The sequence below is a fragment of the Achroia grisella genome, unplaced genomic scaffold (assembly GCF_030625045.1).
Source record: "Achroia grisella isolate CSIRO2021 unplaced genomic scaffold, CSIRO_AGI_Agris_v1 utg515, whole genome shotgun sequence".
In the NCBI taxonomy this organism is placed as follows: Eukaryota; Metazoa; Arthropoda; class Insecta; order Lepidoptera; family Pyralidae; genus Achroia; species Achroia grisella.
The window spans coordinates 1,985,825-2,009,754 of record NW_026712908.1 but is presented as its reverse complement, the minus strand read 5'-3'; the positions used below and the strand labels follow the sequence as shown (position 1 = coordinate 2,009,754).

Here is a 23,930-nt window from a genome sequence, read left to right as displayed (position 1 = left end):
ATGTAATAAAATATTATCACCATAAAATTAATTATTAATATACATTAAAATTGCACATCCAATTATGTTATTACTAGCGAACTGAACTTAGCCCGGATGCATTACAAATCTTTAAATGGCGCGGTTTTCTGTTCTATAACATGTAATGTATTATACATACAAACCTTCCTGTTTAATCACTTTATTTAGTGCTGAAAACTGCATTAAAATGGTTTCTAGGAGGAACTGTATGGAAATCGACCTAATTAGTATTAAACTAGTGATCGCATTTATATATATATATGCACAGGTAGGAATTTCCTATCACCAAGATAATGTAATAAAATCTAAATTATTATCGAATGTAAATCGTATTTATCATTATTAATTGTGATACACTATAAAACTGCAAAATCACGTCTGAATCTACCTTGACATCAACGCAGCTATGTTTATTTATACAGTGGGTACATTAGTAACAAGTGAAATTGTAAACGATACAATCAAAAGTCAGTTTACGCTTGAAAATACAAGAACAGACACGCGATTCTTATAAATATAGAGATGACTAACTGTGTGATAGTGTTTTTACAGATTTGCACACAGAAGAAATTTTCATTTCTAAAAATTACTGTTACTATTTGATATAGATTTTCCAGGAGTCGTCTGTATTCCTCAGCCCCTACAGCAGCCGCCAAACAACTTGCTGTATAAGATATCTTCACATGAAGGAGGAGATGGCCGTACATCTTAGTCCACGGGATTGGGAACATATAAGGCTTGTTATATTGATGTGAAGTTCGTGATAACCATTATACGAATATTACTTACTCACCATTAAGTTTTTCGAGTTAATACATATTAAATAAAGCTATTCAATCTATTTTGTGTCTATATTGAGTAGGTCTAATAAAATAGGACTTTTACCTTGAACCCTTATTTTTTAATAGCGATATTAATACTTTAATAATTTTTTAATCTCGGTTGTCGATAACTAATTATATGACAAATCAACGTTTGCCGGGTGAGCTAGTTATTTTTTATCGATTAAAAATACAAATAAATTATTTTCAAATATTGCAAGAAAGTTTCCTATTTTCTTGAGACGAAATAATATTTCGAACATAGTACGAGAAAAGTAGAAAAAGCTGAAATAAATATATCGAGCCGCTTGGTTAGACAGGTAGCAACTAATATAACAAGAAATAAAGTCTTCTTATAGCGAGTGGGCCATTCCCTACAATCAGGGAGACGTTAATGGATTGTTACGGTATTTCTTGACAAATGGGTCAAATATTATCACGAAACTGCCGCTGCTGGATGTCCCATACGTGAAGATAAAAATAGAGCAATAAATTAGAAATACTGAGTGTTCTAGGTGTTTAAAATAGCCACATTATACGAATATTATCGTACATTTAGCCTTAGTCACATAAAGAGTTAAAAAAAATGCATAGCGTTGTTAAAATGTAAAATTGAAATTGTTAATTTTATGTCATATTAACAGACAAAATTTTATAATGTGGCATTAAAAAATACAAACAACCCTAAATTTTCACTCTTCTAGCATCAACTCCTATTTTATAATTACGATTTTAATTTATATGGCAAAACAGCGTTTGCAGGGTCAGATAGTAAAGTGTATAATAGACATATATAGAACGATGAGTTGAGTGTGCTCTATGGTATTATTATACTTAACGACGTATTTATGAAGTATGAACATAATAGAGGTACCAATGACAAGCGACTGCTACGACAAACCGAGAAAATCATTACCTTGAGTCACAGTCCGTAACACTAAGCATAATGAGATTTTCCGGTCACGAAACAAAAACATGAAATGCAAATTCATTAATACTTGGTCCAACATCATATTATTATATTAATTTATCAACTCGTGCTGATAAATCAACGGTCCTTCAAGGTACACAGTGATTATATTTAAGTAGGGATTATTTAGTTACACTGCGTTTATTTAACGGATGTTAAGTCCGGCAATTATGACAATAATTAATTTCCATTTGTCCAGTCAATTTTAAATTAATCAGATTATATTTTAACGACGATTACATCAAAGACGCTTTTTAGGTAGATAGATATCTCCGGTATACCAAGGCCGAATTAGATGATTATTTTTAATTGCACGAATCCTTTATAAAACAGATATGGCTCTTCATTAAATGAATTGAAATTAATGAAATTACCCGAAGCTGCTCAAACGGAGCAGAGTTCCACTTCAGTTTAGTAATTTTACGTTTCATTTGACAGCCCCGGTGGTTTGGCGGTTTAGCGTGTCGCCTTATTTCCGATTGTCGCTGGTTGGATTCCTTGCACGGTATAGACATTTGTGTTTATGTGTATTATTATGTGTATCGGACTGGGTGTTTTCTATGTATATCATACATGTATTTACAAAAAAATGATCTATGTATTTCTAACAGTTACCCATAACATAAGCTCTGCTTAGCTTGGGGCTAGCTGGCACTGTGTGAATTGTTCTGAGATCTTATATTATTGTTATTACGTGTATACATCCATATAAGTGTATCTGCTATTATGTATATATAAATATACCTTAATGCTGTCTAAGTATAGCCGTATTAAATTCCAGCATGGACTTGATATGAAGTATAAACTAATATAATTAGTATAAGCAATAGACAATAGACAAAGAATAACAACAAAAATAGAAAACAGTACAATAGGGTACCTATTATAAATTTGCTAAAGAATTCCACGTATTCTCTTTTATCGTAAAAATCCTTCGTTTCATTTTTATTGATTTGTTTTATTTATAGACTTCCTTGTATTGCGTCCCTGTATACAATTACTGTACGTATTGCAAACAACCTTAGTTTCACATGTTCTATATGAGGTTCGCATTATCGCCTGTTCCCATATTTATTCGCATATCAATCAAAGTCAATCTCGTGTATCGTACAACTCATCGCATAAGTAAATTGTCGTATATACTACACGAGAATGAAAATATTCTAAAGTATATATTCACACTGAATATATTGCAGATAATAAAACTCCATTTAGCCGAATTGCTTCTGCAGCAAAAACGGCGAACAACCCGGGAACGAAATCGATTTAACGACAAATTGACCACTGCAGTTCGAGTTCCATCCCAGACTGATGTGTACCAATATGTAGTTGGTAGTAGTCCTTCCTTACTTTGTTCTCTCTCTGAGCAAACAATGCAATATTTATATAAATTCATCCGCATACGACAACCTATTCGAACTGTTCTAAAAGTTGGAAAACATATTTCATTGCTTGAAAAATGTGAAGTTGTTAGTGCACTTTATGGATCTAGCGATATATTTTAAGAAGAACTATTTGAAATACCAGTTGAACATTCCAATAAAATTACCATAAGTATCCATTCAAACTGAACAGAGACTAAGCGTAAGTACGTTTATAGGTAAAAATTATATATATGTATATCTCATATACCCACTCCAGCAGTTTCATATAAGACTATAATGTGAAATAGTTATAAACCTTGTATTTTATTAAGTAATATTTCCATTAGAATGGCTAAAGTACTTATTGTTTGGCACATAAAGTCATTTTCATTCAACGTGTAGTTCTTTATACTTTGATGACTTACAACAATTACAAAATTTATGTCACTATTGTATTTTTTACACAAATGCTCCTTTCAAATTCGCAATGTTCGAGGATGTTGTAGTTTGTTATTAAGAATATTTTACTACTTAAACAAGATAGAGGCTCTCAAATGTCTCACAGTCTTCAATAATTCTGTTCCGAATTTAATTATTCATTTTGCAATCGATAAAGTTTACTTGCTCTTGTTACTCCTATACTAACTTCGTCTAAATTGAAATTTTCTTTTACTGGTACAAAATTTTTAATTATATTCAAGTACATCTCAACTTCTTTGTTCAATAGAGCTTAGATTTTTCTGGCAAAAAAGACTACTCAACATTGTGTCTTTATGTTATAATGTGTTTTTCAAGTGAATATAGAAAAAAAATCGTCGAAGTTAACCACATTAGAAACCATATAATATTTGTATATTATAAAAACACGAAAATATCAATTATAAGGCACTGTTATTTTGAAAAGATATATAATATTTTCTATATATAGTGAGAGAGAAGTATGCCTGCAAATTTATTTTATTTTTATGTAAAGTTTTTTTAACAAGTATCATTGTAAGTTTCTATCTAAAATTTTAGGTATATATTTGAAATGTTTAGATGTTAGTGTATAAACAATTTCACGTACATGGTTCGACATATCAACAAGCGTATCAATAAACTTCGTACGTGACGCGATTACATTGGGGTTTTCGTCATCCATTTACCACCCACAAGTGAAATAATAATATTCCTTTCCTGAATATTATTCCTTCTGTGGTATTAATGGAAACTACTATGTACTTTGCAATGCAGTCAGCCTGTATAAAGTAGAGGTGTGAGTTCGAACCCTGTTGGATCAATCTGTTCAATAGTATTTTTTTTAACCTTATTATATAAGTTCTAGCAGCATTAAAAGTTTTTACACCCCAATTAGAATTTGCTAAAACGTGACCAGTTGAAAACTTATATTTCCTCTGAATTATGGGTCTGTAAAATGTATTCGGATTTTCTTAAATCGTATAGTAATCATAAAATATAGTTCATCTTCTTGTGATTTAATTTGAGAATTTATTTTATTTGGTGGACATATAAAAACATCTATGAATATTTATATAGAATAATACATACATTTAGAGTAGGTACATGTAAAAAAATTAATCAAATCAAATCAATATCCTCAAAGTTGATACTAGTGGTAAAATTGGCGTTATCAAAGCATAATTAAATTTATAGAATTTAATTATGTAAAATTTTGTAAAATTTGTAAAATGTAATTACTAAAACTTCTTGTACATAAACCGTCCATAAAATCTTCACCAATAAAACGTGAGGACACTCCGGTAATGTGCGGAAATAAAACAATGATTTAAGAGATCCAACTAGAGACATTAAACTCTAAATCCCAGCTATTATCTAATGTAGTCCAAATGGTTAGATAGAACCGTTACCAGATGCTATATATTTTATATATAGTTCCCATTGTTTATAGAATAGAATAAACTTTAAAAAATATATTCAATAATTTAATACAAGCAGTATAGTCAGTTAAGAGTTATAAACTATTAAACAAAACGGTCACATAACTGCAAGATATTTAGACATATTATATATAGCAAAAAAAGTACTATGTAAATATATTTAACGTTCTATAAATAATAATCGTATATATTGCTATATAAGCTGTTAGTATAATTTGAGAATGACAACTATGCAATATAAAAGTCATAGAAACCCACTAAATACCCAGTTATAATCCAAATTTCCTATACTTCTACCCTACTGAAACAAAAGCAAAAAGGAAAAAAAATTTACAATGCTTTGGTCGCTTGCTTCATGTCGGAAAAATGGTCTTATTATAAAACTTATCTAACATTTATTTTTAGAATGAAGTCAGACTTTGTGGAAAACTTTAAATAGAATAGAAACTTCATACTTTTAAATACAATTCGTGGTTTTAATATTAATCAAGTGCATTGCATAAAAAAATTACAAACTTTTGACTGAGAACTATTGCGAACAAACGCATAAGAAAATATACGCGAATGGACAACACCCGTGGTTTAACAGTCAGTTGAACAAGGCTAAGGCAAGGTTACAGTATATGTAACAGATATATTCAGATAATTATCATTATTCTATCGGTCTTTTAATTACGTATATTAAAATGCTGATTGATCATGCTTTTTCCTATTATCCATAGGAAAAACAATACATTGGCAGCTCTTCAAAAATATGTGCAGATAATATTGCACCATAATTCTATTCTGTTGTATGAATGATAAAGAAAAGCAATCAATTCAACGTCCCATTGGTAGGTACGCGGCAACGTTTGCCTATAATGTACATTAATAGAACTATGGTCATCACGTTATCATGTGACAACCGTGATACCACTCCGTACTAGGCTACTGGTCAGCTATTTAATCACTATTTGTATTTTTGCTAATAATTATGTTACTAAAATTACCAAACGTAAGTTCACACACATAATATGCACCTTTTTAGATATAGCAACGTAGAAGAAAGATTCATTGATATCTTGCAAATATTCATCAATTCGTAATATACTTTATTTATGAGCCTTTGTTTTAACTAGCTAACAAAATGATTATACCTATTTTTCTTATTAATTATATCGCTGTTATTACTAAGCAAAGAACGTGACTGTCAAAAGAACAGAAAAATAATAAAGTACAATATTGAGGTCGCAGCTTAGCTAATGAACAACAAAGTTCAGACAACAAAAACAACAATGTTACGAGGCACCAGAACTATCTTCATAATGAACTTCATACAACAAATATTTCATAAGTTTAAGATACATCATAAAATCTAATAACTGGTAGTGTATACTTATTCTCTATCCAAGTTCAAAAGAAGGGATTACCTGCAACAAAGTAAATATATAAATTATTATAAATTTTAATTAACATTTACACATAAACGGTACCACAGATATTAAATACATAATACACTGTGCCATATTAGTAAGTATTATTTCATTACCGCCCTAATTTAAAATAGAGGGATTTATTTCAAATTCCTAAATATAAATCACAAGAATTTATATATTTAATTTAGCAGAATTGATTGTCGAAACAAACCTTAAATATTATTGTAAATGTATAAATCTAAAATAAATTCTAATACAAGAGTAGTAGAGTAGATAAATCAGGCTAGTCCCGATGTAATTACGATCACAATAAAGCGGCAGTCAGTCCAACCTCTGATCAATCGTGACCATTATTGTTTACATTAGTGTTTCATTTGTTTGTGTTTGAAGTAACTATTTATCTTAGTCAAATCAAAGAATTAACTATTTATTGAAACAATCTAGGAAACGTTTCAACCACAGATTTTGATATATGATATTTATATAACATTTTTATTATATCAATATAGTCAGCAAGTATAGTTTTATTTCACCTGCGCTAACGGTATGCTGTTGATACCAATAGTAGATGATAAGATGACGATGAAGACATGACCTGTATTCACAACACAACAAATTCACCAGGAATTTACAACAATGGTTTCCTGGTTTACAGAGGGGAATGCGTGCTGGTCAACATGATTATAGTACATTGCTACCAATGAGGACTATTGTTCTCATTACTAACAATCCCATACCCTTAGCAGCTAAATAAAAAGCTAAAATAGCGTTCCCTTTGACTTAATAAGAATACTTAACAATTAAAATCAGCATTTAGAAAGATCCAGTCATTTCATCGGAGAATTTATATAATTGTTTGTTGAAAACTTCAGATTACGAATTCGTAACTTGATCTATATAAATTATAGCTGTAACCTTAACTTTAATTAATGAATTGACTTTTGTACTCATTTATTTTACTAATTTAAATCGGTTAAGCAATCGTACTTATCGTAAAAGTCTGCTTTTTCTATAGAGAAATCTTCTCTTTAAATAAAAACAAAAAGATTTAAAAAAAGGTAGCTGTATCCCGCAACATTGTTTTTAAACAAAAGATAGACTATGTCCGCTCTCCCAATCTAATCTAGCTTCACGTCAGATTTCATCATGTTCAGATGAGTAGTCGTGAAAAGACACTTTTTCACATTTATAATATTAATAATATTATTGGACTATTTAAAAAAATCTGAATAATAGTATTTTAGGTGTATATTTTCCAAAAGGGCTCCCAACGAAGAACCAAAAACAGATATCAAAAATACAAAGCTTTTAACAAGGATGGTGGACAAGCTGCCAGCAACCATTAATATTGCTAAAACTTAAAAAAGGTCCACTTTCAAATATCCTTGAATAAACTATGGTGACAAACTTTCAGGAATCAGATAGATGTTTAACAATCCGAAAATGAACTACAACATTAACCTAAAAAGTAAACAATCGCAAAGGAAAACTTATAAGAAATCAATGGCCTACTTATTTTATAGAAAGGCAATGTGATATATTCCTTCAAGGTTTTGGCAACTCACAATTTATCCTACTTACCTACTTGGCGTACTTCTATAGAAAACTGGGCTAAAAAGAAAATTTTATTAAGGGAAATTCTATAAATGCCAAAAACATTGATAAACATATTTTTCTAAATAAACACAATTTATCATGTAAAATGTCTATGGTAGGAAATATTTGTAATTAACAAAACTGGTGAGTTTAATATAATAAAAAAAATGGCTACAGGTTACTCATACATTATACATATGCGACTTTGTTCGATGTTCTTTTGTACTAATTATGTCTCAATTTACTTATAAGCAAAAACACATGCTATGTAAGGTGATAAGAGAGAAACATGCAAAACTCTTATTAACACATTCACAGCGTAATAACACAGTAATGACAATGTATAAAGAATCTGTTCCACCTCACCGCTGCGTGTATCAGATCGGAAACACTAATCTAATCAGTACAGTTTTTATCGACATGTTTTCTTGGACGTCTGGTATTTACTTAATATGCAAATCAACAACCGACAGCATCTTCTCTTGTCTATATTTTATTGCATCTTTTAATTTCGTGTATAACAATTATATGCCATATAATGGGATCAATATTATGATCATTCAACTCAGAATCACTTTGAATAGTATCCGATAACACGGGTGATCATAAAAAAATTGTATGTTCTATTGTCTGTTCGCGCATAATTCTAAAATATATAGAAAATAAAAAAAATATCATTTATATTAATTTATCAATTTTAGCATAATACAACATAACAATATAATTAACCAGAAACTAAAAACCCTAAACAATATAATATAACAACTAAAATATGTTATTAAAGGTTGTTATTTTGTCAAATGAAGTGTAGAAAGCTTCATAAATGATCACATATATTTCTCAGCGTACTCCTATCTTAAGTCACCAAAGTTAAAAGTTACATTATATCATAACTTTTGCAGCTCACGAGTGTAAGTTAACTCTTCAAGATATGTTACAGAAAGATATAAAATGGTGCAAGTTGCTTAGAACCGGTATCTATTACAAGAGTACTCTACTCTTTTTAATCGGCTTACGTGACGTGAATGATATATTCTCAACACAACTTTAGTATTTGTAACTAGTATTTTATTTATCGGCCGATGTACTCTAGACACTAAATGCAATCCAATGATAATGCACTCTAAACAATAACATTGTTTTAAAATTTATTCACAGTTATTTACATTGTTTTAAAATTTATTCTACGATTCTAACTAATATTATAAACGCGGAAGTATGTGATTGTGGATGGATGAATGACTCTTACTCACAAAAACTACTGAATTAATTTTAATGGAGCTTTACAATACATCAGAATACAACTTAGGCTATTGGTTCTACGAGAGTGAAACCGCGGGCACAGCTAGAATTCGCATACTACAACTTGGTGGTACCGATTATTAATATACCACCCACCTCCTTATCGCGGATTCAATAGACATTAAGAACATTTGTATTCATTTTGCCACCTTTTTGTCATTCTTAGTATAGAAAAAATCACTAGAACAAAGACTTGGAAATTTCTGTTAAGTAAAAAAGCCTCTACTGGCTTTTACCATTTTATTAATATCAACGTAATCAGTTAATAGATATAACCTTGCTATTGAAAGTGTTTGGGAATCAAGCGCCACTCATTGTTTCGGATCATTTTTCGCATCATTAACGGCCTTCGGATGTGATGATGTAATGACAATCACTTGTTTAACAATTAACTCTTATCGTAGGTACTTCCATTTATTACGATTTCAACTAAATTCATAAATGTAAAAATGAGTTTATTTGTTTTGATTTCGCGTACAAACATTTTAAAGAAACATCCATCTCGTACGTAGCAATTGGGGTAGAGAAGGATATATCACACTTCATTCAGATCAGTCATGGTCCTTCGGACGAAGTCGCTGATAAATATATGGCAATTGAAAAATGGTCGTAACATTAGAGATATTAACTGCCCACTTGTCTATAAAGTTAATAAATAAGACAAAAAAATTGTTTGTCTGTACCACTTCAATGCGAGACTTACTGATTGAAGCATCTTTAGTACCATTATTACATCGATGGCCAAGCGGCCTGGTATACCAAATATTTTTTGGTAGTATATTTCTAAAGGAATGGTGACAGTAGTTAATTCCGTTTATTTTATATTGCAAAGCAGAAAAATGGAAAGTAAAAATTATTAAAACAGGTGGATTTACAGTTCCGTGAGGATTTTAAGCTTTGCCTGGATTATTTTCTTGACTGAAAGAGTAAACATCTGTATCAGCTTCGGCTTGGAATTTTTATACAACGCGATGATGCAAATTGTTTAGAAATGTTTGACGTCAATATTTCTTACTTCATTCTACTACATAGACCAATAATGAGCACAAAATTATAATTACTAGTGATCGCTCATAATACAACATACAAAAAGATCTTTGAACCAGCAATAACAAAAAATAAACAAAAGTGTATATATCCACGTGTTTGTCAAATAAATGGTAGTATGTGTAATGTTTTTTATATTCATTTAATGTATTTCTTTATTACATAATTTTAAAAAAATCATTAGCATTTTGCACTCATTTTCTGTATTAACTGTCAGTTTGTGTGTGAAATTTCGTACTTTTCCATCCGCATAATTTTGTAAAAAGAGGTACAGTTTCACGTATTAATATATTGGTTGTCGCTAGAAAAACAATTACCTATACTTTCGTAGTATTAAGTTCGTCAATAATACTATTACCTTAAATTTTATTTATTTCACTTTCTTCCACTGATCCAAATCGGCCGTCAAATCTGAATTTACTCTTCTTTTATGGCTATCATATTTCACACAACCCAATCCAAATTTTTATTGATTTATTATAACTTTAATTCACACAAAAATTATATATAAATTAAAGATACAAAACACTATGTATCACCACTCTTGTTTATCCTAAACCTAATCAGGTCTACGGAAACCGTCGCATAAACAGACCGTATACACAAATATATATAATACCACGGTCATCACGCCACTTATATGACACTTGTGATACTTATGTGTGAACACTTATGCGTTGCCATTGCGGAGCCCTAAGATGTTATACCTCTCATCCTGTAATTTCACTACCTAATCTCACCCTACAACCAAAACACAGCTTACAGTAAACTGCTTATAAATTATTCAAATTCTATGAAAACTAATTATTCGTTTAAAAGAATGAAGAACCAGTTTATTTAAGCGCTGAGCTTAAAAGGCCTTAAACTAACAAGAAAGAGGTCTTACTTTACCAAGTAAGCCTAATTGTAATTCATTTCTAATGATTCTTGAGCCCTTTGTAGAAAACTTTATTAAATGCAAGAAACTTTTGGGTTGTACACGGCACAAACATCAACAGGAAATGGGTCATTTGGTGGAAGCCTAAACTAATACAGATACAACTAACCGCATGCAACACAGACATAACTCGCCAGTGAAGATACTCCTAAACTATTTTATTTATTCAAAATACGCCTACAGCGTATACATTATGAATACATGTAACATATGTACAAAGAAATGAACTAGAAAAAAGAAAGACAAATATATGTAAGACATCAGATGAATATGCCTAGTACAAACGAAAACAACATTCAACATTCATACTTCAATGAAAGAATATTAGAAGAGTAACTTTACCGAGCTTGATCACGCTATGTACCATTTTAGCCACCAAGCAGCTTGCTTTGTAAGGTACGAGTATATTTCCATTGAAGGGTTAGGTACCTACCTAATATCATTACAGGACAAGATGTATGAGATCTTAGTCCTGCAGGGTGGTATATGAGTGTAACGTGATGTCTGTAATGCCGTTCATGTGTATGTCCAATTGTCACCTATACTATTAAAACATACCATTAGATGCGTCAGATTATTTGCCATTCCAATTACATAAAAATACAAGCTACATGCTATTTTGTTCATTACTTTTTATTTACGAATAGGTCGTTAAGTTATCCATACCGATGTAGCCTTTACACAAAACTGAATCTACCCGAGGGGAATAGAAATACCCCTCTGTTCTCCCGCTAAGCAATAAGTAAAAAATCTAATCACAATGGTAAGCAGTAACATAATTATCTAAAAAAACATAGATGTACTAAGTATGTATATACAATAGACAATCTTCAAACACAATATTGACACAGCCTTCGCCATTCTATGAAACCTTCCTTGACCTAGCCACGATATGAACGTGGATGGGAATATTTTACACGGAAAATCTTTGATAAAATTATAAAGATATTTTAAATAAACAAACATAAAAGTAATTCAAGTAAGGTTAATTCGAGGATAAGTAATTACATTCTGACTGAAATGTCTGAGGTACAGAATCGTCACGAAATCTTAAAAAATCCTATTTGTGTAATAAGATATATCTTTACACAAACATCATAAGCAATAATGGATGGACGTGACAATAATACATATATATCTGTATATGAGTGTATATGTATATATATATATGACATTTGATTATAAATATAATTAATGTTTCTATTAGTATCTACGTATACATATACAAAAACGCAATCTAAAATACAGACCCCTCATGCGTTGCCATAAGGAGGACTAACATGACATCTACCATACCCTGTAATTTCACTAGCATCCTTCAAAATAAAGCTTACCACTACTTCTAAAATACACTTATCAAATGATAAGAGGCTTTCTACCTAATTATTATGGAGTTTAATGTGATAAGTATTCAACTATACAAATTAATATACAAAGCATTTTCGTGTCGGATAGTTTCAAACTAATAACCTTACACGGTCGCAATACTGACGTAAAATTAGGTTATGTCGTTCTAAAATACAAATGAACATAAAAACTTACATAAAAATATCTTCTACATCTTTATATCTTTAGATTACAATAATTCACGTAACATTTTATAACGTGTCCATCTCAAAGAAGCTACTGCTTACTTATTTTATGCTGCATGAAATGCCGTGACTAACGTCTTGCTTCCGGATGGTCCAATTTCGTGACGTATTTTATGAGCCATCACAATAGAACGGCATAAAATATATTTTTTTAATTCAGACCGAGGTGTGGGGGCTTGAGGGTGAAACTTTTGGAGCGAAGTAGGACAGAAAAGATATCAAAAGCAATCACACGCAGCTCATCAATCTACTCCCAAACTATACAGTGTTTGTAGTATGGGTACTACAAAACTGATCATCATCATCATCATCATCATCATTTCAGCCCGGAAGACTATCCACTACTGAACAAAGGCCTACACAACTGATATATTTATCAAATAATATATCGACAGATGGTAGCACATTCGATCCCTGCAGAATACAAACATTTAAATTCATGAGCAGATCTATAAAAACTATTGGACTAGATGTTTCTTATGTATATTATATATGCATACTCTTATAGGTACAATGATAAAAGAAGTAGAAGACTTCTATCAGTTATTTACTACTTGCAAAAAACAAACGCGCCATAATATCTATTCTATGTAATTTACTATCTATCTAAAGTTGCCAGAGATTCCCCAGACAATTTCTCCTCTATCAGTATGTGTATATTTCACTTTTGTACTAAATAAATAGTTAGAACTTCACTTTATACCCCTTTGTTACATGTTCTCTCAATAGTATTTCGCAGTACAAATAGATGTACTTTGTACATATTTACCCGCCTCTGCATTCGGCTTTTGAACGCGAGTTGCACTACACGAACGTTATTTGGAAGTGCATGTTTGCGATTTGTCTTTGATTTTGCCTTCGTATGTTTGATTTACATTCATAGCGGATAACTGAAAGGGTAAAACAAACCGAAACGCAGAAATAGTGATCGTAAAACTGAATAACTTTCCACAGTGTGGAAGATCCAATCACGATACAAAATAATTGGTCTTGGGTCCAATCCGCAGGGTTATGTGATCGATTTCAAGGTTTAACTGTTCCCAAATTTCGGTAGAGCTTGAAATAATTCTTCTATTTCATTATTATGTTACAACTAAGCACTATTGTAACAATTTAAGTAAACAATATATAGTTATTTAATATTATAAAGACGATCAGAATTTTTTTGTGCGAGCTTCTTTCAATAAACTCACACAAAAAAATGTCGTCTGTTCAATATAATGGAACTATTTATTACTACATGGCTATCTTATGTTTCGTGTAGCTTCATATACTTTCAATAATGAAGTGTTCCCAAATTGGCACATCGTGCGATAGATGGGATAATTAGATGCCTAATTCAATTTGTCATGCCTACTTTCTACAAATCATATAATATTAAATTATTTTAACAGTGTTAACTGTTAACACATCGCAAAAAAATAATAAATCAAGTTAGTTGTCATTGAGTAAACAAATCAATTCAATTAAATGTAAACACAACTCTTTAGTTCTTCGACGAAGCGTGAAAAGCCTCCGTTAGTTCATAACTTCACCGCAAGCTGATTGGTGTACAGCGCCACTCACTATCGCACGTGATGTATGCGCGCGCGCAACCCATCAGACGTGCAAACGCAGCGCGACAGCCTCCCGCGCATACCTCACAACTTATCAGTGCTTATCGCGTGTGACAAAGTGAATATATTTTTTTCAACTGTGACTTAGTGCTTGGACAGTTTTTGTATCCAATAAAGATGTTACTGAAGGTAAAATTAACATAAACTACTTTACTCTTCATTTTATTTCAGTTTCACCTCGCACTTGACTTTGAATTTTGTTTGGAGGTGACAAAGTTGTGTAAGATGTAAACAATATATTCGCGAAACAAATACGTTTGACGTTAATCTCTGTGGGAATCATCTATTGTTACTTATATATTGTTTTTCTTTTCATTCAATCTATAGACTGAAATTTAACCTATTAACAGCCACAATAAATTAAATATTCAAACAATGAATTTGTATTATAATTGGGAGAAACTAATACCTACTAGAATTATGAAACAAATACATCTCAGGATGCTTTGAAATAAGGTATCATATACCTACATAAAGTGTTTACTAATAGATACCTCGAGATCTAACAATGGGTTTTTGTTTTAGGCTATTGCTTTATTACCGTGCAGGTTTGCATGGGAATAATGCAAAAGCCTAAATTTTATGAATACTATGGTACACAGTAGATAGATACTAGATACTTCAAGGTAACACTTGAAATTAATTAATTAAGTATTACTTTTTATTATATTATTGTTAGGAGTAGGTAGTGTTTTACTTTTTAAAATCGCTATTCTAATGCTACGGATGAAACGTAACAGAAATGTAGTCTAGTTCTTAGAATGTATGTAATATAATTCAAATTAGTAATAAGTATGATATACTATATAAAATATAGGCCTTAAGAAAGTATTTACTATTTGGCAAACTGCCACATTTATGATATTTCTGGAACACGCTCAGATACCGTTATCTGTTACGATAAGAGATAAGAATCTGTATCATCCGACATCACATTAAATATTTACTCTCGTTTACTTTTGGACTTTCTTCGAATTGCATAAATCCAACGCGGTTATCAAAATCTTACATAACGCAATCAATTGAAATAATTATTATTTTCATTAATAATCCATATTTTTGTGAACTTTGATATATAACATCTCTTTATCTTTTTTAAATAATGAAAAGACCGTTAGTTTATAACAACCAAATTGAAACTTTATTTCATTATCTTTTGTACATATATGTATTATATTATAAATTTTGATTTGTCTACTATCCCAAATTAATCCATCAAACTGTAATATTCGTTATCCAAGAACAATTTTGACTTTTTTATTGATTAACAAAATACAGTTAAGCTGAGTACTTCCTTTAGTTCAAAAACTAGTCCAAAAATAAACCTTAATTCTGATATTTCAGTGAAAGGCATTTCCATCGACGGAAATAACGGAACATGACCCGCTTGACGTTGATAAACAATAAATAACTTATTATTTGATTTAACTTCCGATACCCAGTCAGTTTGCAAAATTAATAGTGTCAAATGCAACTTGGGTTTGATTGTTATAACTTGTTTACCTGGGATTTCATCTGCTTACGAGATGTATTAATAAGAATTAAAATAAAATAGGTTTTATTTTCTGTTTTTTTTTTATTGAATGTATTAATGTAATTATTAATGTAATTAATTTTAGGTAATTGAAAGATTATATATTATTACTATATATCTCTATATATTGAAAATTAAACTACTAAGATGCCTTGATTTTTACTAATTATACGTATAAATAATTAAAATAAACGATAAGATATAATAGAGGATATTAATAAGAAAGAAAAATGTCATATACATGACGTATACATTCCATGAAAAAGATAATCTGCACTGACTTTTCAATCAATAAATGTCCTGTGTCCATATAAATTTTATCACATCTACTGTAATAAAAATGTTATTATTGGAAAATTTATTATTTTATGTTTATTGGTAAATATAATTTTAAATACATTTAAAAGTCAACTGAACCTTATGGATTCATTATTTTATATGCTTTCATGTATTTGAAATAGATTGGTCATATAACAGTAACAGCTTATAAGGATATGTTTACGTGATAGTCGTCATATTGTCACACTTTTATCCATTACTTGTTGTGATGTCACGGCACTCATTACGTAATAATATACAAACACTTCTATCATGTATGCATTCAGTGAGAATGCATTTTGTAATGTTCTTTCAGATTATGCAGATTATAAAAATAGTTCGAAAAATATGGCAGAAATGTTAAGAGTCTACAATATTTTATTCCAATTTCTAGCGTTTTTGTGAATAACAGGAAAGATATTGGAAAGAGGATAAGTTGGTTATATCTAGGAAGTGATCGTTACCACGACTTCTAAGTCCTTGCTTCTTTAACCTCATCGTAACGTCAGCGGTAAAAAAAGTTTAATTAACCAGCTAAGCATATTGTTATTTTGTGCAAAATAATTATACGAAAATATATTTCTAAATTATAGAGATGACCTTGAAATACATAACAACGCTTGACGCGTTTGTTTCAACTTGTGATAATTGTTTGATGTAATTATCGCCACTTCGCTAATTTCTACGGGCACAAATGAAAATATCAATCTTAACATAGTAACATATACGTATAGACTAAAGAACGAAATGAAGTAGAACTAGTAGAAGAAATGTAAATGATATTTTCTATTACTTTTTTTTTATTTGTAATGGTCTAGTGTATAACTGTAAAGACTGGCGAGGCACTAGTGGATAATAATGGGATGAGAAGGAACTCGTGAAAGTCGATCGAGGGTAACAAAAATTAAGTTTAAACTAATAATAAACTTATATCTTTTGATGGATCCACTAAGAATATATTTCTTTATATTTATTTCGCTGCGGCTTATTTAAATAAGTAGTTCACTATACATCAAAAAGATATAATTTCATGTTGTATAATAAAATTCAACTTTACACTGGGTCACAATTCATGCATAACTTTATTAGCCCGCCTATAGTACGTGTTTGGCTTGAAAATGTCATATGGAGCTCATTCTTGCAAAGAAGTACTTTTGCTCAATTGTGTAATTTTATGAGGAGTACTCGGAATGCTAATGTGTAGAAAGTTTAATTTACTCCTTAATTACTTCTATGTAATGCATCGATTTAAAATGTGCTACGACAGTATCTGAATTAGGGAAGATATAGACGATTGTTAGTAATATGGACTGATGACCCTATTGCTTATATGCAGCCATATACTAAAAGTAATAAAAACACTAAACTTGTCTAATAAATAACATATGTAATGTATTTAATAAAGTAATGACTAATTATTTATATCATAAATTTTACTTCTGTTGTTCAATACATTGAATAGCGCACATTATTCACTAACAGATTTATTTACTGATAAGATAAAAAAGAACTAAATAGAAAGTGAAGTAACCTGGTTTCATTAATATATTCAGATTAAAAAAAGAAGTTAATTAATCAAGTCGTCGCAAGTCGCAGTATACTTTATAACAGTATTTATAACAAGTGCGTACTTTCACGTATCGATGGATTACTGCTAACAAAAGCTACAATATACCATTTTGCATTGTATATCGTAGCTTTTTATTAGCGTTTTAAGAATGCCGTAAGAAATTCAACAGTTCATCAAGTCGCTTTTTTTCAGTTTATTTAAATAATCCTAAAATATTATATTATCGATTCAAAATTCAAGCAAGTTCAAGTAACTATAATAAAAGAGTGTTAAAATAATGGATGCAAAATACCTATGAATAATGTATTGTTATCGCGTATAATTTAGAATGTTACGAAATACAAAACTATGTATATTTATTTTAATAATCAAATGTGCCCACGACTTCCTCCACGTGGAATAAACTAGTCAATAATCTAACCAAAAAATCAAAAGAAAAAGTGTTAAAATGACGAATCTTAGTACAAACTTAAGAGTAAAATAGTTTACAAACTTTGAAAATGACGATACAACCTTTCATCTCCCCTTTCAACCCCTTACAACCTTTATTTCGCATTGAAAATTAGCCATTGTCTCTTCTCAGGGTCTGTCAGGGAATATCTGTGTACCAAATTCCATTTAAAGTACTATAGTAGTAGTTTTGGCGTGAAATCACAACAGAGAGACACTACTACTTTCACATTTATAATATTAGTAAGGATTGTGACGAATGCAAACTTCGACCTATATTACAGGTGGATGTCACACATTTATACCAATTACGGGACATTTTTTTAAGATTATATCGTAAATAGATACGAACATCACGATCTCATTCACTGTTATATAGGGAAAAAGTGCAACCCATTGTACGTTTGTATTACTATCTATAAAACCCGTTTATCGCTTTCATATTTACGATATTTTTCAGTTGGGTGTCAAGTGTTGCGAATCATGACACAGATTCCATTGTTGTCAACTAGACTCAAATTTAATAAACAATAATTTTCCCTTTACGCATTTCTTCGTGATGCCTCTAAATTTGCAATTTATTAACAAACTTACAAATACGTATTTTCTATTCTGACTGTAGTTAATACCTACATAATTTTAAGCGTCTATTCAGGCGTATTGCAACTGTTGGAGTCGAAACAATCCGTCGAATATTAAGTATATGTCTATATTCATAAATGAATTTTTGTTTATTACAACAATCTAATGACAACGTATTGTAATTAGATATTTTTCTGCGCCATCTTCGTCGATTTTAATCATTTTTATATTACGAATAAAATAAATAGTTTTGAGATTGATCTCCGACTATTTCATTGAGAAATTGAAATGGTTATTTGATATTTTATTTTTAATTCAAGTGCTTAGAGCATGTCGAGAACCAACAGTAACTCGATTTTGAAAACTAAACTACTAACATAATATTATCTGTATACGTAATTTTAGGCCTCAAAATGTGGTAATTTTAACGTAACAAGGCTCGAATCAAAAACCTACATGCAGATATTCGACATCAAACACATGCATATCATAATGCGGAATCAGACACAATTTTGTGGTGAGACAATACGACGGGAACTATGGTATGCAGGCAGAGATAATAGTAACAATATTTCTGCAATCGACATGTCCTTTATTTTTATACACACACAGCTCATTCTCCTTTAATATGACGGTATACTTATAATGGTGCATTTAATTTGGAATCTACCTTCCCACTTCGCGTCCTTTTTAATATGCTGTCACTAATTCTAACTTCCATGATGTTATCAACATATTAATGCATTAAATGGGGTCGCCTCCCTCGCATTAGTATGTAAAAAGGTAAAAGCAACTATTTTTAGAGTATACCTATAGTGGTTTTACTTTGAAAGCTACACACCTTGCGGTCTAACGTCTGACATATACGGCTTAGGCAACAATATAAAATGTCACACAGGTACACTTTCTAGATTAACATTTTAAACGGTGAATACTTTATACATATATATTTCAGTATTACGAGACTGTAAATGGTTAATAGACTCGAAGTTTATGTAATATATCTACTATACAGGGTTGGGCGTAAAAAGTATATTAAATCGAAAGCCAGTGAATTATCAAGTTAAAACTTTACAGAAATGTAAAAAAAACAGATTTCCACTTTTTTTCTTAGTGAATATGGTTCAGTTTCATGAGTATGCCTTTCAACTTGGCCCATACACTTTACAGCTATCCCAGTAAAAAGCGAAACGTAAAGAAAAGTTATGTAGATACGTGTGCACCATTGACACACACAGTCACCATTCCAGGGGGGAAAGGTGATTGTTAGTAAAGTGGATTGATGACCCCATTGCTAGCAATGTAGGGTACATTTAGTACATCATAGGACAGGTTGACCTCCACGCGGTTCCTCCTGGAAACTATTGTGATATATTCCTGGTGAATTTGTCACGATGTGCTAACTAACCGACCTCATATTCATCCTATAATGTCCACTGGTGCCCCGACAGCGTAAACCGTTAGTGCAGGCGGGTGCATCATTCCATTATCATCCGCTAAAAAAAGTTCCCATTTCATCATAATTCATAAAAATACCGGTACATATACAGGTATACTTACTTCAATAACTGTCAGACACAAAAAACATAATGCCGTTTAATTTTATTAACAATAAAAACATTTTGACTTGTCGTTTCCATGCCATTCGGGACACATATAAGAGTAGGTATTACGCATTCTGTACTATAGGTTTATTTGTCAGTCATGTCCCATGTAATTACAACCATGTAATACCTTATGGCTGTGTTGAAACGTGCCTAGCATATTTTAATCAAGTGTTGACTAGAACTAGTCACCGTTCTTTCTGATTCATTAGATTTGATAACGGCATTTTCCAGTGACGGCAAAATTAACCACTATCGACCAAAATTTTACCGTCATAAAAATTCGAATTGTTAAGCATACTTTTTAAGTAAATCATTAAGCAACAATACTTGTAGACTTAGGTTTTTTAGAAACAGTCACTTTTGCACAGCTAAGAATAATAGTTAATGTTTCTGTGTTTATGTATGTTCAGATCATTGAAGCGACGTAAAGTGTAGTGTGTAAACAACTACATAGATGGATTTTAATAAACAGAATGGATGACGTTATGGGTACATTAAATATTAAGTGACTTAGCCCACTCTATTAGCTAAAGACAAAACACTAAAACTTTCAAAGAATTTCGAGAATTTTGAAGTAGAAAAAATCCCCATTTAAAGTTCCTTTAATAGGAAATAATCTTATTTTAAATTGTGTAGGTATATTTTTTTACGTTGTCACTCCTAACTCTATAACTAGATTTGTTTCTTTAATAAAAAAAAAGTTATTGAAGCATTAACTTTATATATAGAGAAAAGTAAGTACATGAAATAAACGGAATTATTCGCAAAAGTTTTGGCAGCTATAACTTTAACAAATTGCATAGATGGCGATTTACAACTCCATAGTCATCTCCACTCTATTATATGGTAGCTAGAGATGGGTATATAAAAATGAGAATGAAAGAATAAATACGCAGAATTATGGTTGACCGGATTCGTAATACAAAAGTTGGTGAGATAGCTTGAAAGAAAGTGTCGGTGTAGGAATGAGAAAGGGAATGCTACATTGGTTTCGACATACGAAAGGATGTCGGATGTAAAACTAATAAAACAGATAGAGCTACTATTGCGAAAGTGGATAAATGTAAGTTCTAGGGGAGGTCTAGGCTTACCATCAGATTAATAATTAGATTAATCGGGTCTTGTGTGATGGAGAAGTCTGGCGTCTCCGAAATCGCAATTAAGCAAAAGTTTTATGTAAGGATTAAAACTCTGCTTATCTTGTAAGGGTTCTGGCGTGCAAAACGAAAGATATAGATATTGAGAATATAGAACAATTTTTAACCAGAATAAAGCGAACTATGTCAATCTGGGCTTGAATACAGAACAACCGTTACATGGGATATAAATTACTATAGATATTTTACAATATCATTGAAAACACATTTTATCCGACCAGTATTGAAAACCTGGACGGTAAATACACTTAGCAACTTGCAGGCATGTATACGATGCGCAAACATTTTAAATCTATTTAATAAGGTAGTCTTTTCAAACATTGTTTCTGCACTCTACTTGAATTTTTAAATATATGTACATAAGTACATATGTGCACATTCTACACTGTATTTAATTAATTAATTATTAAAATTTCTTTATAGACTGAAGAAAGATTATTATTTATACTAAATTCGTGTAACAATGTCCTAAGTTGCATATACAATAATGTCACCCCATAACCTTCAGTCATTGAGTTATGTTGGATTAAGAGTCTATAGCATAGAAACAAAAAAAAATCGTATTCTAAACCCAGGCAGTGCACGGGTGAATTAAAAAGTGTCTTTTGCGTTAATCAAAGATATGTCTACCTATCATCAGAAATTCGAATCCAGAACCGTTGAAGCACGTTTAAATAACATTTGAACTTAGGAGTAACTGAACTCTCAACTGAACACTCTTCAGAATACTAAACCTCCCCAATTTATAGTATTAGTAGGGCTAAAACTAGCATTATGTATCAATCAACTAGTGAAACGTACATAATAACACAGAATATTTCGTGCCTTATCAGCTGTATTTTATTAAAAACAATCTTGTATTAGTGCTGATATTACATCCACCTCATGAAAACATAATAAAGGTCCCATTAGTATTTTCTGCCACTCTGGCCTCTGTCCCCTGTGCCCAAATTAAACGACTTGTTTGTAATTAGATCGCTTACCTTCAACGTAATTATACAAACATATTACTTTGTAAACTAGATAAGAGCAATGTAAGGTGACGTTGAAATGTAACACAGTTTACAAAACCGGTCGTTTATAATTAGATTATTTAAAAAATAACAACATGACAATCATTACGAAAGGTAATGCCATTTCTGCCGTGAAAGAAATCGTGTGTTCAAATTAGTCGGTACAAAATAAGAAAATCGAGACAAAGTTTCCACAGCAATACTGTCGAAAAGCATAACATTGTTTTTAAGAAGTGTTTTATGGCTAATGGCAACACAAACTGCCGGAGCCAAAAGAAGAGGAAAAAAAAGAAGTGTCTTAATAGCAACAATTGATAGGAGTTTCATACAGACAAAATAATGTATTTCATTTATTGATTGGACATTACCTTAGAATAATAGTAAGTTTAGTTATTGTTCTTAGGAGATTTTATAATAAAAAAATGGTGTAATCGTACATGTAATTTAATTATAAATATACATGTTATCTTTCACTGTAACACGGTATAAAGACTTTAGAAGGTTGTAAGTGAGGAAAGTTGTAACTCCTGATACAAAATAAGCTATCGAACGTTTCATGTTAAAAATAATATTTTTCTAACAAAATTAGTATGAATAATGTATAAACTATTAATCCGGGTATATAGGATTACATTAATATCCTATTAATGTAATCCTATATACCCGGAAGGAGTTTGCCGTAAAGTTAGAATATATTGAATATTACCAAACCGAAACCCAGTGATCATATTCATGAACGCTTTCTGGTACTTCAGTTACTTGTAGATACTAGTCTAATAACTATAAATAATTTATTTTATTTCCTCAAGCAACTATTATTTTATTTATATTGTTGATTTAGCTGCTTGGCAATTTGTATTCAAACAAAATTTTAAATATGTAATGTTGAAGAACATTTATTTAAAAGAGTTATCTTCTTGTGAAGATTCTGATTTCCGAATGAGTAGTAACTAGTATAAAAAATTAGGACTATTAAAATGTGTTTAAATTGAGATTATTTGAATAACAATATTTATTTCTATTTCCCATTCAGTCCTTCAGAATTAATATACCTATAAATTCAATATGTAAAACCTTCAATATTTCAAAATTTCCATCTTAGGAAGTACAAGACTTGTTC

General features: G+C 30.7%; 2 protein-coding genes across 3 annotated transcripts in view; both read right to left on the bottom strand.

The window, feature by feature from the left end:
* Positions 1–23,930, bottom strand: part of LOC131847073 (calcium uniporter protein, mitochondrial) — a 139,508-nt gene that overhangs the window by 82,021 nt on the left and 33,557 nt on the right. The window lies entirely within an intron of this gene.
* Positions 20,458–23,930, bottom strand: part of LOC131847068 (protocadherin-like wing polarity protein stan) — a 122,387-nt gene continuing 118,914 nt past the window's right edge. The window contains exon 55 of the mRNA XM_059196518.1: positions 20,458–20,467. The gene's annotated coding sequence lies outside the window, so the exon portion shown is untranslated. The remainder of the gene's footprint in view (positions 20,468–23,930) is intronic.